The sequence below is a fragment of the Suillus subaureus genome (genome assembly GCF_016647635.1).
Source record: "Suillus subaureus strain MN1 chromosome Unknown BJ212scaffold_9, whole genome shotgun sequence".
NCBI classification, from domain to species: Eukaryota; Fungi; Basidiomycota; class Agaricomycetes; order Boletales; family Suillaceae; genus Suillus; species Suillus subaureus.
The window spans coordinates 1,033,191-1,039,190 of NW_024538565.1; positions in this window are offsets into that span (position 1 = coordinate 1,033,191).

Genomic DNA, 6,000 nt, shown 5'->3' on the forward strand with positions numbered 1-6,000 from the left:
CTCAGATGACAACACGACCCGGGTGTGGGATATGGAGACTGGCGAGGCAATAGGTGCCCCTCTTCAAGGACACACTGACTGCGTTTGTTCTGTTGCCATGTCGCAGGATGGTAAATTCATCGTGTCTGGTTCGGAAGACAATACGATCCGGGTGTGGGATATGAAAACTGGCCAGGAATTAGTTCCCCCTCTCCAAGGTCACACTGGAGCTGTTCTGTCGGTCACAATCTCGTCAGATGGAAACCACATCGTGTCCGCTTCATTTGACCAGACAATCCGAGTGTGGGACGCAAAGACTGGCAAGACGTTAGGATCCCCTCTTCAAGGCCACACCAACTCCGTAGTGTCTGTTGCAATCTCACCGGATGGAAACCGCATAGTGTCCGGTTCGTATGACATGACGATTCGGGTGTGGGATGTTAACGCTACTACGGGCGAGGCATTGAGTGCTGCTCTCCAAGGCCACGCAGGCTCCGTCAACTCTGTCGCAATCTCGCCGAATGGAGATCGCATCGTGTCTGGCTCGAGTGACCAGACCATCCGGGTATGGGACATGAAGACTGGTGAGGCACAGGGTGTCCCTCTGCAAGGGCATGCCGACTGGGTTCGGACTGTTGCAATCTCGCCGGACGGAAATCGCATAGTGTCTGGCTCGGATGACGCCACAATTCAAGTGTGGGATATGGAGATGGGCAAGGCGTTGGGTGACCCTATCCGAGGACATTCTGATGCTGTTCGTGCCCTCGTAATCTCACCGGACGGAAATCGCATAGTGTCTGGTTCGGATGACAAGACGATTCAGGTGTGGGATATGGGTACGGGCAAGGCACTGGGTGCCCCTCTCTCGGGGCACTCTGATTGGGTTCAGTCTATCGCAATCTCGCCGGATGGAAATCACATAGTGTCTGGCTCAGATGACAAGACAATTCAGGTGTGGGATGTGGGAGCGAGCACGGCGCGGGGTGCCCCTCTGCTAGGGCACTCTGATTTTATTTGCTCTGTTGCAATCTCGCCAGACGGAAATCGCATAGTGTCTAGTTCAGATGACAAGACAATTCAGATGTGGGATATGGTGACGGGCAAGGCACTGGATGCTCCTCTCCAGGGGCATACTGAGAGTGTTACATCCGTCGCGATCTCGCCAGATGGACGTCACATCGTGTCCGGCTCATACGACAAGATCATCCGGGTATGGGATATGGGGACTCACGAGGCAGTGGGCACCCCTTTCCGAGGACACACTGGACCTATTTGGTCTGTTTCAATCTCGCCCGACGGCAAATACATCGTGTCTGGTTCAGACGACAATTCCATTCGGGTGTGGGATCTAGAGGATTTTCTTAACCGGGACCAATCCTTTGAAGCACCTGCAATATGTTTCTCATCCGACCCAAATCACGCCCTTCATTCCGCCTCCTCCTTTCTCCAAGGTTCAGAAACCACAGCCCCTTCAGGTCCAACTGAGGAGGGATGGGTTGTAGGTCCCGAAGGACGGCTTCTCCTCTGGATCCCACCCACTCTCCACCCCGCGACGTATGCCCGAGATAATGCATTGGTGATACCCAACAATGCTTTGCAGCTAGACTTGAGCTGTGTCGCTCACGGCACGGCGTGGCACGAATGTAGGGACCAGCCTGAGGAGGCTGCCATTTGATACCACACATCTTTTTCTTACAATGATCTTTTGTAGTCGGTGACCCTATGTACATTGGATACTCGTCGTGTACTTTGTCTATCTTAGTTGTCATTGAGTTTGTCGAGTCATTGCAGTGAAAACCTACAGTTGGTGGAGCGTGAGATAGGATGTATGTGATTCATAACGCTGATCCATCACCAATCATGATCCTCACCGCAGAAAATGAGCATGTATCACCACAAGCTTGCCGTGGTGAGTAGTGACTCGGATCATTCCAGATGACGTCAGACCATACTGGTGGTGAACCTTCATGAAAGTCCCAACTTGAAAGCAACAAGTTCAAATGCCACCCGATTGGTCTCGAGCCTGAACTAGCAGTCACATCTCCATATTCAATACCACTGTGAGTAGTAAATCCAATGAAATTCACAGTACAAGGTGCTGAAATCAAGGTGCTGAAAGTTCCGAATTTCACTCTGAAATAATGTGCTGAAATTCTGCTTGAAAATGACAAAAAAATCGTGACTGGTCACTGTGACCTGTCACAACTCACAGTGTGGCGGGAATTGAACTGATAACCTTAGGCATTAGGCCTGAAGTCCACAGCACCACTACCACTAAGCCATAGCATCCTTGATAGCTTCAACTACATTTCCAATACCACCCTTCTCCTGCCAAAAAATTATTAGCGACCAAGTCATTGTTGTAAGCTATTTACAACATTCATTGGTAAATATACTGAAAGTTGGTGCTGAATTGGATTCATTGGAAAATAGTGCTGAAAGTGGTGCTGAATTGGATCCAGTGCTCCAATGAAATTAACTACCTGCCATTTCAGTAGAAGTTCCAATGAAAATTTCAGTATCAATACTTTTTCTAATGATTTTGATTGGAATCATTATCCACAGTGAGGAATGTCCAGTCTTTGGGAATCGGTGCCTTGGATCTGGACATGGACATTCTGTGTATGTCTTTCTAACACAGCAGACCCTTCAGTTACTTCTACTGCAGAACCTGTTGATAGGACATGTACATTGGCCTGCAAAACCTGATGTACAGGACACTGGCTGGCCTATGCACTACTTGTGTAGGCCAGTCATGCAGAACCCTGGTAGGCTGATGTCTCATCCAAAGAATGACATCTCTGCACAACCTGTATAGGCTGATGGTGCAGAACCATTGCAGGAGATGGTCTACTGCACCTGCAGTCTGTGGGAAGGTGTTGGCTGGCTGAACAATGTATTTGAGCCAATGGGCCAGCCTCCTTGGGCAGTGTGTATGCCCTGGCCAGCTGGCCTCTTTCTGCCAGATGGTGCATCAGGTCTGCTGCACCTGCAGTCTGTGGGAAGGTGTTGGCTGGCTGAATAATGCATTTGAGCCAATGGGCCAGCCTCCTTCTCCTCATATGATGATAAAGCCTGCTGCATCTGTGTTTTTTTGAGGAGGGGTATTGGCCAGCTGGACATTGTTTTTGGGCCAATATCCAAGCTTCCCCTGTCCTGTGTGTATGACATGGCCTGCCTGCCTACTTCAACCCTATGGTGCATTAGGCCTACTTTCCTGTAGTGTATAGAAAATGCACTTAATATCACTTTGAGGCTGCAGTCAAGAAAGATTTCCTGTGCATTGCTGCTTCCTGCTACAATTTTGGTGAAATGGAGTTTTTGATGAGCTTCTCAATGATGTGATATACTGTGCCAGTCTACCCCATACAGACTGGTGTACAGCAAGACTCAAATGATAGACAGTTCAATTTACTCTACTACATAATGACTGTTGAGATCATCTACCATTTAAGCCTCATTTATCTTAGATGCCTGTCTTCTATATCCATGAGGGAAACAAAGTCACAGACCAACTGTCCCATGATGCTCTATCCCACATGGGGCAACATGTGTTTGCAGCCTGCATTCCTGGGCCAGCCACCCTGGCTGTGATCTATGCTTTAGTCAGTTGGACTGGCCATGCAATCTGTGTGGGATGGACAGCCCACATAGGCTAGCCTGCAGTCCTGGGCCAGCTGCCCTGGCTGTGATCTATGCTTTAGTGAGCCAGACCAGCATATCAGGTTGCAATATAAGCAACAAAACTATTGCAATGTTGGGATAATCAAACTGTGGTTGAGCTATGGTTGATGTGGCAATCAATTAAGCAGTTCAGAAAGATTCAAAGTGAGGAATATTAAGGCTTAAAAGTAGCCACAACCATGCAAAAAACAAGTTTGGTGCATGTCACTGTCCAGCAAGCTGGGGTATAGGTGAAAGCCAGGTTGGCTGGCCTAGTATTACATCACCACTGTATACAGACTGCACAGCCTGTCTGGCTGACTGGGGTATAGGTGCCACCTATGCTGGCTGGCACAGATGTCCAGGCTGCATCAGCAGGCTGGCCCATATGGAATATGGCACCATATGACCAGTTGTCCACCTCATACAGACTGCACAGCCTATCCACAAGCTGGGGTGAGGTGGCAACTAGGCTGGACCAGTATTACACACTGTACAACCTGTCCAGCCAGCTATGGTATAGGACACAGCTAGGCTGGCCAGCCCAGTATTACAGGGTGTAACAACAGGCTGGCCCAGCCAGACTTGGCTAATCTTATCAGACTTGGCTAGGGTATAGGTGAAAGCCAAGTTGGCCAGCCCAGTATTACATATTGCACAACCTGTCTGGCCGGCTTGGGAATAGGACACGGCCAGGCTAGCCAACCCAGTATTACAGGGTGCAACACCTTCTATGTCTATGAGTGAAAGAAAATGAATGGTTTTTGTAGTGAGCACATTATTTTCATGATGCTCATTTCAGATGCTCACCTTCTATATTTATAAGTGAAATACATAGGCTCGACCAGCCTGTTGTTTTCTATATCTATAAGCAAAAGGAAGTGGATTGTTTCTGTAAAATGATATGCTCATCACAGAAATGATCCACTTTTTCACTTATAGATATAGAAAGTGAGCATCTGAAATGAGTGAGGCTTGAACAGTAGATAATTGTTAAGGTCGTACTCAAGGGATAACTGAATCTGAAGGGCTTTGGCCTCAGCTCGTGCACTGTGCCCCTTACCCAAGTATTGCCCCTTATTTTGGGAAGGCAAGACTAACGTGTCTGGAAGGTTGGACGAGTATTGTAATGGATCTGGATGACTTCTGGATGTGGGATAGGTATTGTAGGGCTAATCTGGATGAGTCCAGACTAGAAACTAACGGTAATAGACTGTCGGAGACAGAGGCGGATATGGATAGACTATAGGAATCAATCCTAAGTCTCAGAGGGTGACGAGAGTAGAGATACTCAAGTCTGGAGGACGGGAATGAGTAGAACTAAGATGATATTCGAACTGAGGTACTACAGAAAGTTACAGGAGGTTATATACTATAGGTATCTAACGGAATGATCAATCAGCAGAGTTTGAGGCTATGTACGAAGCATGTGGATAGTCTATTGGTAAGTAGAAATGGATCACAAATCATGAAATGGAAATGAAACATAGGTAGTGGATCAGGGAGCAGGACAGATATACAGATAACTGAAATACCAGAGTTAGGGGGTTACCAAAAGGAGATGAGTGCTGGTTGTGGACCAGACCGGATGAGTGGACAGATTGAATGATGAGATGTTGGAGGGAGATAAGATGTGGATAGGATCGGACATAAGATGTGGATCTGAGATGAGATAAGGGTCAGATCTGAGATCTGGATATGCGGATATGACAATAATCAGACTTACTCTACTAGAGGAGACTGGTTGTGAGATTCCTTCATGGGCCAGCCTGTTGTTGCACCCTGTAATACAGGGCTGGCCTCCCTGGTTGTGTCCTATACCTCAGCTGGCTGGACAAGCTGTGCAGTATGTAATACTGGGCCAGCTGACCTGGCTTTCACCTATACCCCAGCTTGCTAGACAGTGACATGTACCAAACTTGTTTTGTGCATGGTCATAGCTACTTTTAAGCTGGACTGCTTACATGAATGCTACATCAACCACAGCTTGATCATGCCAACATTGTAATAGTTTTGTTGCTTATATTGTGGCCTGATGTGCTGGGCCAGCCATTCCCTAGTTGGCTGGACAGGCTATGCAGTCTGTATGAGGTGAACAACTGGTCATATGGTGCCATATTCCATATGGGCCAGCCTGCTGTTGCAGCCTGTACCTCTGGGCTGGCCAGCATAGGTGGCACCTATACCCCAGTCAGCCAGACAGGCTGTGCAGTCTGTATACAGTGGCTAGCCACCCATCCCACATTGGCCAGCCTGCTGTTGCAGCCTGTAATATAGGGCTGGCTGCACATCATCTGGTATGTTTAGAAGTCAAGTAGTTACATTATGAAGCCATCTTCAATATCAACTTGTCATGCT